Below are 13,520 nucleotides of genomic sequence, written 5' to 3'. Positions count from 1 at the left end.
CACACAAACTTTGAGCTGCTCAGTACAAGTGGTAGTGTCAGTACCGGACGCATCACAGCTATAGGCGCTGAGTATTCGTGGTGTACCTTATTTCGCATGTAGCCCATGTAAGTATTAGTTGCCTGCTAAACAATAGAATAGGTTTCTTCATCAATTGCAATATTATAAAAGGACAGAATTTGGATAATGTATTTAACTATAAACTCTTGACGTAGCCCTTCTGGAAAAAGTTAAAAACCACACATTTTGAAGCCAGGTAAATGTTTTGTTCACTTAGGGCTAGAAGACGAGAAAATCACTCATTGCAATAAGTCAAAAAAGATCTGATATTAGAATGAGCTAGCTAATCTTCTTCCAATGTGACATGGCTGAGACAGTACTCGATATCCCTACTTATTGGATGTTGGCAGAAGGCGCCCCCCCCCCACCTCCAAATCTTAGACATCCAGAATATCGTGTCACTTATTAATGTTTTTAATTCATTAATTGTTTTTTATGATTACTTTTTTCGTAAATATTTTTCATAAAGTATATGGTTAAAAACATCTTTGAACCTACATGAGGAAGAAAAGTATTTCTGTAGTGCTAGTCAAATACGGTGGTTGATGCATTAAGTGTAGTTACAACTATTCTGTAGCAGTCTTAGTTTGCACTTATTTTTTATTAACGTAAACTGTACATATATTTCTAAATTTATTTAGTTCTTTAGTGTAATGTGTTTCTTTTTTATCTTTCTTTCTGTCTTTTTATATATTACGTAGTAAGCGCACAGTTTTTTTTAATGGAACTCAGAGCCACGCACAGGATTCGTCCCATGTGGCTCTTTATTCATTTTGTAATGTGTGATTGATTAACAAATAAAGTCTTTCTGATTTTTTTTTCTTCAGAAACAGCAGAAAGGCCCTTTTAGGGTTGCATGCAGTGAGAGATCTCCTATCTTGTCATTTTGTACTAAGATACATAAAATACACTGGTAGATTCCAGTCTGAAATGGTGCATAATTTATTTTTTTAATTTTAATTCAAACATTATTATACTTCATAATATTGTTTCTCGTTAACATACGTTTCTGTTCCATAGTGTAAATCAATACATAGTTACATTCAAGTCTGTAAAAATACAATTATATCTATATTTTTCTTATTTAGTGAAGTAATGCTGGCCGCATGTTCAAGCACATCGCTTTTAACCATACAACCAAGTTAATCCTAATGACTAATACAACTATATGTAATATTTCTATATCATTTTTAGTATTTAAATTATAGGCTTCCGACTCTGCCCTTGGTCTGTTTCATTCTATCGCAGCTATTACAATAATAACTTGGCCATTAATTCTATGTAATAAGCATTAAAATTATATCATCAAGACAGTGATTTGTAACCCTTTATCGTGAGCCTCAAGTTGGAAGTATTGGAAATACGCCGTTTTCTTCGGTAAACTATTCTGTCAACTTTAAGGCAGTACAACATTTTAGCTCTCTTGCATACTGTAACATAAATATACATTACACTCATTATTGTAAGCGAGATAATCAATACAGTAGTCTTGTAAAAGCACGCCTATGAGATAATGTCAGTAATTCGTGGAACTGTTATTTCGTAACAAATACTGGCGTAACGTTTTTGTCTGCTTTTTTGTTTGTACTCTCGTTAAAACTGAATCAATATAATTGAGTAAAAGGTTTTTATTTGTCAATACCAAATTGTGTATCCTACTAGAATCAAGATGTCTATAATTCAAAGTTTGTTTATCAACAACCAATAATTAATTGTATGCATGTGATATGTTAAACATTAAATATAGCATTGATTCCCACAAAATTTAAACAAACAACAAGAGGTAACAGACAACAATGAGTTTGTCCATTAAGCTTTGTTACACTGAGGTATGAAAAATCAATAAACTGTAAACCGTCCTAAAAAGGAAGCAAAGGTAGTCAATAATGTTAATTAATTATTTACGTAAGTAATATAACAGAACAAAGGAAACTGAATTGTAATACTATTAATTATAATACAGATTAATTTTGCCAACACAAAAGTTTTACCTTTGAAAAGGGACAAGCCCTGTGGGAAGAGAAGGGAACGTCACATAAATCTGGAAGTGCTTTGGTCAGATGCAATCGATGGCCAAATCTACGGCCAGCTGCGTTTAATGAATGGCTCACCACTCTTTTCCCTCCAAATACCCCTTTTAGAGCCCAATACCTTTAATCGATAGGACAGGTATAAATCAAATAACAGCTATTTATTTAAAATGCTTTAAAAGTTAGAACTACCGTTTGTATTTACAACATAACATAACTGCAGAATAATATACTGTTTAAAGATGATTTTTGGTTTTTAATCGACAAGAAATATTAATACTTTAAGAGGGCGTTGAATAAAATATTGCATTGTTATGTAATAATAATTGCATATTGCATTCAATTATTATTGTAATATTTTATTGATTATTCAATAGCAAACAATTTTAGTTAAAAGTTTTTTAACCAATTTCCAGAAAGAGCTATTAAAATACAAAAAAGTACTTTTGTATTTTATTCTAATGTAATTTTATTAGTATTATACGAAAATTAATTTGTGATAATATTTGTGTGTTTGATACTCAATCACAAAAACCAGTGGACAGAATGGCCGAAATTAAACACGTTTATTACTTGGATAAATAATAAAACTTTAAAATTTTAATTCAGGAATGCCACCCACGATACTCTTAAGAGTAACTGTAAGAAAATATATTTACTGTCAAGATACACAATATTTTTGACAACTGATCGAGTCACTGAACCCCACGCAGTGTCCTAATATTTTTCATTTCCATGAATAAATATTAGCGGTCATGGTGTGAATAATATTCACAAGAATTATTGTACAGCTTAATCATAGGAGGAAACAACGACATATACAGTATAAGTTATAATTCAAACTAATTAGTATATTCTGGTCCATTCTAGAAATTTACTTAATGAACATTGTAAATGTACATGTAAAGTACTCGAATTTGATTTCTTTTGACATCGTGGGACGGCATGTTTAAAGTAGCTTAATGAAAAAACAGAAGGACCCATTAGAGTATAATTCATTTTAGGGAATTACACCCATATGTGCTATGTTTTGAGACCTTTCATTGCAAAAGTTTCTCACAAAGATAGAGATACTCCCCGAATTTTAGGGCCTAGTGGATCATGCACAATGTAGTCACTTTTCATACCTGTTTCATGCATAAAACATTGGCAGCACCCGATGAAAGGACTCATGGTCAAACCTTCTCAGAAATAATAGGACAAAGGCTGAGTTTTGCATTCTTTGAACCCTTCCAATATCCTCCCACGAGATTCTGTATCCATAAGCATGATAGCAATAGGAAAACAGTGAAAATTAAATACAGCATGAGCTGCAGCCCTGTGGATTCTGGCATCAAATTTCTCAATCTATACAGACCCCTCAACCTGCCTAACGCTCGTTGAGTAGCATCAGTGACACGATCAGAGAATGTGAGGTCGCTATCAAGCAAGGACGCCGAGGGTCTTCACCCTGTCGCATACAGGCCAAGCCCTCGCCACCGATTCTGACCATCACATCCCCGTCACTTGGGGCCTGCACCACATTGTGTGGAGCTAAACGAATTATACAACACTATTTTCAACCGGAGACTGTTGTCTGACCATGTGCAAATACGTGTAACGTGAGGGTTAACCTTGACCACGGACTGTTAATCCGAGCTAGGTTCATAAGACAAGTGGAACCGACAATCATCAGCGTATAAATGAGCTATGCAACTTTGCACACAACTGGGGAAATCACAGGTGTGAGGTTGAACAGCAAAGGCCCAAGACAACTACCCTGAGGTACACCCCGCATTTTGATCAGAGGGGTAGATGTCTCACTTCCTTGCCTTGCGTTCTGTGTTCTGTTCTTTAGATACGATCTCATCTATGCGATTACCTGGGACCTGGAGTCATGTTCTTTTGAAGAAATTTAAAACATCGACGACGAAGAAGCTCAAGACGCACTCTTTACATGATTTCGATATCAGAGACCCCTAGACTACAAAATACAGTGTGATCTAGGTGAAGAGCACAATGAATTATGATTGTTTCAAAACACCTGGAATTGTTTATGTTATGGTTCACAGGAACTAAGTGAATCCAAATATTTTATATGTCAAGCTCTTAAACCAGGTACATGCCTTTCTATGTGGTATCAATAACATTAACATTACCAAATCCTCTTCTTTAATTTTGCCAGTTGCATGAATGCGTCACAAATATACGTAAAACCAATATTTACAAAGATGGTCAATATACAGTCCATTCGAATTCCATACTGTTGAAAAACTCCCTAATAAAGTAGAATGGCCTTGACTTCAATTCCTTAAGTAACTCTTTCCTAAACTGTTGTGGTGCAATGGATCTTGTGCCTACAGGCCTGCAACTAAACATTTTCAGCTCAAGTACTGGGAAACTGTTTGAAGTCTTAGCAAGTCTACACCAAGGCATTTCAATATTTTTTCTATGTGATATTGTCCATGAACGCGCCTACCCCTTTTGGTATAAGTGTCTAGGATTTCCCTGGAAAACACATTGTAGATGGACACACGCTGACTGAAAAACCATCATAAACAGGAAAAGACCAGCTTACAACGATAAAGTTTTTTCGCTTGAGTTTATCATAATTAAGTTATATTTCTCAAGACCAGTATCCGTCTAGCACTCAGTGTATATCTCCATAACTACAGCCCATGTGACTGTGGAAAGAGCGTAGTACTCCATGACAAGGCGATCCTCAGTGACCTCACGTTTCAGCTACCCAAGCATATATATCACTCTAGCTAACTTCCTACATGCATATGCAGTGTGTTCATTCCACGAGAGTTTGTTGTTAATTTCGAAACCCAGAAGCTTAACTGTTCTGACATAATCAGTAATGTTTACCTGATTAATGGTTATAGAGCGTTTACTACGTCTTGTCTTCGTCAACTTTTAAATTATTCTCTACAAACCAGTCTTTGGTTCTGCCAAATGATTCCGAGTCCCTAGTAAGTTTCTCAATATATCTTTCACTGATGATCAGCTTAGTATCATCTGCAAAAAGCACGGTTTGTCCATTAAAGTACTGATCATTGACTACGACCAGGAAGATGAAGAAGCAGATGACTGAGCCCTGTTGCATTCTACGTTTCACAGACTTTTCCACTGATACAGCTCCCAGGATTACAACTATTTGTCGTCTGCGGCTCAGCTAGGACTCCACTGTCCTGAGCAATTTCCTAATTCCATATCTTTTCAGCGCTTACACAGGAGAACCATGTGGGAAATATAGTCAAATGCTCTGCTTAATTCAACCAAAGTCAAAGCGACGGACTACCAGTTCTCAAAACATTGAGATGTCTGCTCATCAAGTTCACCGACAGCAGTCCATCAAGGAAAAGGTATTTTCATAAAAATGCTCAAGAAGTTAGTTCTTCATTATAACCATAACGATAACCTTAGCCATTACCTACCGAAATTTTGTATATTTCAATAACCACGTTTTTAATTGAACTTCATTCCAGTAACTGAGAAGTGGTTGCGGACAAATTTACATTCTTCCAATGAACGTCACTTAATTTTAGAAATGCTGGAACTGTCTGCTTATCTAAGTAATTGCATATTATGACCCCGCAGTCTACCGGAAACACCGGTTGTTTTCTAGATGCATAGACAGTATTAATTTAAATCTCCTTGTGTTATTTTTTCTTCCTCTATTATGATATCCGTGTTAGTCTGTGATCTAGTTCAAAGGCGGTTGTGTGAAATTTGATGAGTGTTCTGTTACTGCTTCTAAAGTTGTTTATTCATTCAGTTGACTAGGTATTATCATTAAATTAAGTAGCTATCAACTCATGAATACAATAGGTACCTTCACAAATGACTGGCGTTTTATTTACGAATTATCTACGTGTTAGATGTTACGTGACTGAAAGTGATGGTGATTTATATTACAGCGTAGTAAGTGAAATTGGGTCTCATTATTCTACTTGTGAGTATTTCATTTGATATATTAAAATTATCATTTATGGTCTATAGAGTTACTTGAATTGAATTGAAAGTGAATTCTATTCAACATTGGATCATCTCAAGTAGGGTACTCATCACAAATCTTTTTTATTTACATAAATTAATAAGATAATATTGAAGCTTGTTAATCTAATATGGCTTTAACAGTAACCTAAGTTATGTAATATTAAAGAATCTTACCTACCTCAATTGTGATTTCAGAAAATCTTATTAGTGGATTCCATAGACAATAGAAGACATGCATATATTTTGTTTCTATCAGATTATATGGTCTATTAGCCTATGAGTTTCTAATTGTTTCGTCCCACAATTATAAAAATTACTGCCGTAATACAAAAACAATTAAGTGTGTCAGCTGAACATTTACCACTTTTTTGTCTCAAGAATTGACTAATATTGAATTTAAATCAGGTATTGCACTGCCACTGTGATAAAAAAATGTTATTTCTTTTCTTATATAGCCTATTCTGTAGGCACTTTTTAGCCTACACATATTTAGCTAAAACAGATCTTTCCTTTTTTGTTGTCTAAATATGAAAAGAATACATTTTTCATTCTTATAGATAAGTCCTGATAGGTAAGTAGGCCTACTATCACAAGGTGTTTTTCATTCATTACCAGCATTGTGTGGCAGATGAGTGGTTTCTGATGGACAGAGACATTCATGATCAGACCCTCTTGAATTTTGATAGATTACCAGTTAGGTAATATCTCGAGAGATATTTTGGTACTTTGGGATTATACCGACCACACCCAGACATGAATCGTTATTTCACATTTCGTTTCTACTGATTACTAGATTAGCGTAGAACAATATTTCGTCAATATAAAACAGAAATTGTCTTATCGCAAACCCCTCCCCATCCTCAGACAGAGGTCAAAGTCGAGCGTCTAGTAGATAACGTGATTGCAGAGTCTCGCCGCCCGTTCAGCTGGTGCATCGCTTTGTTGTACTTCCGTGTTTTACCTTTACATTTCTCCAAACACAAAAATTCAACAAAAACAAACATTTACCAAACTAAACTTTTTATTAAAAAAACACTCAAAACTTGTTTTTATTCTTGATCACATTCCGCCACCCAAAATGCGAGTGCCTCCGGCCATCAGCGCGGGCTTCGGCAGCACCTTCGGTGCTGCCCCGCGCTGATGTCGACGAAAGAAAAACATTCCTCGAGATAGTACCTATCAGTAAAATATCAAATTCTAGAGGGGCTAATCAGAAATATAAATTGAATTGTAATGGAAAGGCAACGATGTACCGTGCAAATCACGTGATGCCGGCGCGGCCTGCCGTAATCAGGATTCTCGAAAAAGATAAGATAACAGCGACAACAATACCGATCACAATACCTGGAAATGCTTGTAAGTTTGTAATTTTGTAATTGAAGAGTTGTTTTTTCGTTCTATCATGTTTGTTTCTATAAATTTCTATTTTTGTGTTCTTCATACTGGTGTGGTCGGTATAATCCCAAAGTACCGATATTTTTGTTCAACACCAAAACTATGGAACCAAAAGCATTTCATAGAGAATTGCAGTTTAAAATCCTAAACGTTGAAAGAACATTGGAGGGGGAGACTTAAATAAACGGCCTACACTCGTTATTCGGATTCTTTGCTTGAAGTTTTTTTTTTACGGTGGAAGGATTGTGAAGGAAAGAGGATTTTTCCGGACATTTGCCATCTTTCAGTGAAACAAAAATCAGTAACACCTTATTCGGACGTTTTTATCAAACAATTAGATAATGTAAAAATTGTACACAATAAGAGTTATATAATCAATTACCGTAACAAGACAAACTCGTATATTACAATTTAAAAAAACGTTAATTTAACACTAACATTACAAAACTAACTATGGCCTAGACTTAGATATCAAAGAAACTTTACAATATTTGTAACTTGCCCAGCTTGATATCAATAAGTAAATGATATCAATAAGCTTTTGAGTATAGAATTCTCCCTATGGGTTACCAGGAGCCAAACTAACATATTGAAGCCATTTAAACAAATCTCATCACTTGAGAGAAATATCTCACATATTTTCCTCATATCCATCGCCTTTTTTCTCAAAGTCTCAAAATATTAGTTACCGTACTTCTTGCTGTTTATTGTTTACATTTTACAACTACTAATAAGTTGAAATCATATGCTTAATTAAATCAATTGTAATATCAAATTATTCCTTCGCATAAAAACATCGAACCATTCGATTAAAACAACCGAATTTAACGAGTATAGGCCGCTTATTAAATTCTACCCCATTGGAGTCTCTTATTCATAGGATCATTCTTCCTATATTTAGAACATTAAGACGTAGTTAAAAAATGTGTTTTTGATTAAAACAAATAGATGTCACTTAAAAATTCTCTTGTAATTCATTACAAATATTGTCACAATCGAAATGGTAGGTGGTAAATTTAACGTTTACCTTTGTTCTTTTTTAAAACAAGTTAGCAGAGCAATCTGGATGCCTCTGTTTCAGTAATAGAGAGTAGTTTTTTTTTTATAATGCGTAATATTCCATGGACATAAGTTTCTTATTCAAGGGTGTTCCAATTGCAACATTTTGTCCCAGTCTCTTTAAATTTGTCTAATACTGATAACATCAAGTTTAAATCACATAGATGCCTCAAAATCACAAACAACATGAAATATTGAACAATGCAAGATGTCCATTCACTCACATGTTCGTAACTGAGGGCGTTTTAATGATTCGAGCTTTTATTTTCATTTATTTTATTATAACGTTGAAAGGTGTAGGCTAATTGTTTGAAAACAAAAAATAATATTGGAACGGATTAGTTCTTTGTCCTTATAGGCCCTATGGAAAAAATTTGTTTGTCACTGAACATATCTGAATATTAACGAAGTTGTAAGACTATAGCTCACTGCTGTAATTACACTAGATCTGTTATTATCTAAATCAATATCAAGTGACGTTGCGTTGTTTGGGGAGCTTCAGTATAGTAAGCGGACCACCACCATAATTGAATCAGGGTCCCTAATTATCAATTAGAAATACCTAAACTATCGAATACAAAAACATTCTAACTATAGATATTTACAATTAATTATTGCTAGCTCCTTTTAACGCATTTAATAACGATGTTGTTCGAAATAAATTCAATTAAGCTAAATCATTTGTATGATATTTGTGTAATCCCACAAGTATAATGGCGATGTACATGTGTTATTTGTGAAGCTGTCAGACACATTTATTCTTCAAAATAGTACAAAGTAACTAAATGTTACCATATATTGTGTGTTACATTACTATAAAAACACATAGCCTAGATAGTTTTTATTCATTGTTAAATTTTTACCTTTTTAGATATAAAAACAGCTTAACTATACTGTAATTCGAAATACCTATAATATAATTTAGTTTGACTTTTTTTGGTATTTTAGATAACCATGAATATTGATAATTTGAATATGAATATTAATATTGTTGTGGTGGCCCCTTACTGTACTGCTGTACTGTTAGGGAATTTGATATTTGAAAATCAGTAAAAAAAATGTGATTTAGTCTAGATTGTTTATTAAAAGAGTTGTTGAAATCAGAACTGTAGACTTCCAAGTTAACTTTTTTTATGTTTACGAACTTAAATTTAATATTTGAAATTCACTTGGGTATCAGTGAAATTAACGGCTGGAGTTGCCAATAAAATTTTCATTGTTATTCGTCATTCTGAAAAAATTATATATTTTTTTATGGGGTGTAAATAAAAAATAACTGTTTTTTTAATAATTGAAGTGGAAATTTCATTTTGTGGTTATATTTGTATACTGTGCTTCTTGTTATCTATGACTTTCAGTATTATCTGTAGCTTGTTCTGCAACCAGAACAGCGTAGTACAGCACCAACAATCGTCCCTTGCAGTAACCTTCAAAGCCTTTTGGCATCATTATTCTATTGCAGCTCGTTATTTTAACTTTAATACCGTCAATTTGTTTTAAAAGTTATTTAGGTCTTTGAGTGCGCATTACGTGAGTAGGAACTCAATGACACAGTATATTGGCATTTGTTAGAGAAACATAGCTTATAATAGAATTACCTATATTATGAGAATGGATTTTGTTATCTATTTCTCCTGCGTATTCTTATTATTAATTTCTGTTTCTTTAAGTCTGATATTTATTGTTAGAACAAAATGTTACATCTTTGTTTTGTTGGTTTCTAAATTTAACCACACAGTTTCCAGTCTGTTTGATTTATCTCTAGTTCTCTGCCAGACTCCTTCAGAGATGATGAGTTTTGATAATTGAGTAAGAACTTCAAACTGGATTCTGCGTTCAAAGCAGCCTTTCAATGATTTTTTTCTATCTTTTCCTCTCATTTTTCATTTATTTTTCGTTTAGGCTCTAGATTCTCATTTTTCAGAGTGTTGGTTTCTGATGTCAGACTGTCCAAATCAATATTCTAAATGTTTCCAATTGTTTCATTTTCCAGTTATCTTTGTTGTATTTTTCTTCCTTACTGGTAAGTTTTTCTATCAAAACATTTAATTTAACAATTTTCTATTTGGAAGTGGATAGGGTGAATCGTTTCCAAGATTGAAATTTTCTCCAGAACATTTATATCATGCTCTAGTTTTTCAATTTGCATTCTCTCTGTGCTGCATTTCTTATAGATCGCAAGCCTTAGCCATTTTGTTCAACAATAATTGTTTCGAGGTTCTAACTGCTTCTTAAATTACAAATTTCTTTGTTTATTCTTCTTTATTTCCTACCTTAAGACCAAGTGTTCCACTTTGAGTAATTCTATTTCCCTCTCAAATTGCATGACTGATTCATGTGCTTCCTTTTCAAGACCAGCAGTACCTGTGTAGTAGTATCAGCAGACTTTCACTAGTAGGCCTACATTGTAGCCTATCTTGCAGCCCTACGAATTTCAATTTTTATTTTTAGTAGTATCTCTCTTTACCAGACATTTAACAAGCAATGTCTTCCATTTTGATTGATAATTTTATATAATTTCTTACACCTGACAATGAGCTAACATTGAATAGTTTTGATTACCTTAAAACATTATCTCATTTTGTTTGTCTTGTATTTTCTATGAACAGCTATAAAAATTTTAAAGCTTCCTTTTCAGTACATAATAATTAACCATTAACTAATTGTTATACATACAGATAAAAATGTTTCTTGATTTAAAACAATACTTTTTACAACGTAGTTAAAAAATAACATTTCATACTTAAAGTACCACATCAATATGTTTCATTGCCAATTTACTACTTACTTATCTTTCTGCAACTTGGAACACTCCATGAGTAGGTATATTTCTGTAAAGATTGCACAAGAGTTTTGAAATAAAAGTTTCTGCAGCCTATTAATTCATTATATATTCCTGTAAGTAAAATATGCCTCACTTTACATCTTACGTGATATATATATATATATATATATTTATTTATATATTATTGAACATCACGTAAGATGTAAAGTGAGGCATTATTTTACTTACAGGAAACACTTTACTACAAGAATGTCATGTTGCTTGAACAAGAATAAAATTCATAACAATGTATTAAAAATTTAGCTTATTCCAACCTTGATAAATAAAGTATAGTGAACAATTCTTACCCAAAACAATTTCCTTGTATGATTTTGTTATAAGCTTAAATAATGTGTACAATTTGTAAATGTTTGTATATAACCAAAAAAAGTAAAATATAACACAAAAACTGTATTCTAAGGTTCAACCACTATTGAATACTTTTCAATCATCTACATTCTATTGAATTGCTAGGCCCAGATATCATTGCCCAATTCACAATTAGTAACAGAGTCTAATGAACGTTCAGTTGCTGTTCTCGTTTATAATGTTTTACTATCTTTGATGCAAGTACAAGAATTAATTAATTGTAACAGGCATTAACTCAATATTATCGGACTACAATGCGTAGTTGTTGCAAATCAATAATTCATCTTCAAACAATACAAAACCAGTTAAAACAAAGAAACTATGCACAAATGTTTCCAGAACAATTTAAAAGCTTTTGCAACATCACTAATGAATGAATCTTAGGGTAGATGTTTATTGCTCCTCACTGGAGTATAAATTTGAGGTTTTTTGTAGTATAACAATAAAATAGAAAAAGAGCCAATACTTCTAAATTACATTGGCTAAGTGAGGAATTGAAAAAAAGAAAATATCATGCAACTAAATAATTGTGTCCGAAAAAAACAAAGAACTTTTGAGGAGATGAAACTTGCAGATAAAAACTGTAAAGATAGAGTATTTAAACAAAAATGTTTTAGTACAAGAAATTAATTCCAATACACATAGACATTCTGAAATGTAAGAAACATAGAAATCTGCAAAATAAAATTACCTAGGGTAATGCAGATATTACATTTCTGAATCCACCAAAATCTGTAATTTATTTAATTATTATTATTCTAATGTTGTTCAAACTCAAGTAATTCCTCAACAATCTGATCACAAATGAACAACTGCCGTTGTTGACTGTCCGTTAATTTATTATAAATTTTCGTTACAGTCCTGTACTGAGAGGAACTTATTAGAATTATTTTTTCTTCTAAACATTGTTATCAACTGGATATGATGGTGTGTCAACCACTGTAATAAATCATATAAGTGATAAACTAGCCAACCCTTTAACCCATAATTAATTCATCATTCATTCCAGGTATTTTCCTAAGTATATTAAACATTGTTAAAATAAAACCTCTTTTTTTAAAAAAAAGGAGATACGTCCGAACAGAAAAACTACAGACCATTGGTATTACTTCCAGTTCTCTCTCAATTATTTGAAAAGGCAATGTATGTTAGTTAAATATCTTGATTTCAAGCATCTTTTTGATGATAAGCAGGATTGTTGTAGGTCTGGTATCTCGGTTATTATAGCTGATACTGAATGTATTGAATCCGTTATTTATTCCATTGATGTGGGCAAAGTAACTTGTATGTACATGGAATTGAGTAAAGCTTTTGACAGTGTTTCTCACAATATGTCTAGTTTAGGTAATAGAGGGCCACCCCTCACGTGGTTCCGGTTCTTTTTATCTAAACGACACATTTTTTTTTAAATATGATAGTCCCTTCAAAAATAGCAGCTTGTCCTGTATCAATCACAATTAATGGCTGTTAGGCATGGCATTCCACAAGGGTCAATTTTAAGGTCTTACTAACACTAATACCAGTTGATTTTGATATGTAGATGAGGCAAATTTTAAAATATGTGGAAAACCAAAGAATTAAATAGATTATTAGTATTATTACATTGAACTAAAACGTTTTTTATGGAATTCAGTACCAAATTCATTTATAAATTGGATTCCAGAGAGGTCAGACTGGGTGAAATTTAATTGGAACAAGCACCAAATCCAAATTTCTTGGCTTGCAAATAGATAGCCACCTATGGTGTGATAGCTATACTGTACGATTATATGGCAATGAAGGTGTCCCTTGGAAGTGTTATG

At 32.9% G+C, this 13,520-nt stretch overlaps 1 protein-coding gene across 2 annotated transcripts in view; it reads left to right on the top strand.

Annotated features, from left to right (window-relative positions):
* The first annotated feature begins 5,771 nt into the window (after positions 1-5,771).
* Positions 5,772-13,520, top strand: part of LOC124368000 (peroxisomal acyl-coenzyme A oxidase 3-like) — a 54,017-nt gene continuing 46,268 nt past the window's right edge. Inside the window, exon 1 of one of the 2 annotated variants that reach the window (XM_046825265.1) lies at positions 5,772-6,027. The gene's annotated coding sequence lies outside the window, so the exon portion shown is untranslated. Of the gene's footprint in view, positions 6,128-13,520 lie in introns of both variants that reach the window. The other variant, XM_046825266.1, reaches the window with a different exon arrangement.

This window comes from Homalodisca vitripennis, chromosome 8, assembly GCF_021130785.1.
Source record: "Homalodisca vitripennis isolate AUS2020 chromosome 8, UT_GWSS_2.1, whole genome shotgun sequence".
Taxonomy (NCBI): domain Eukaryota; kingdom Metazoa; phylum Arthropoda; class Insecta; order Hemiptera; family Cicadellidae; genus Homalodisca; species Homalodisca vitripennis.
The sequence above is the reverse complement of the archived record's forward strand: the minus strand, read 5'-3'. Positions and strand labels throughout refer to the sequence as shown.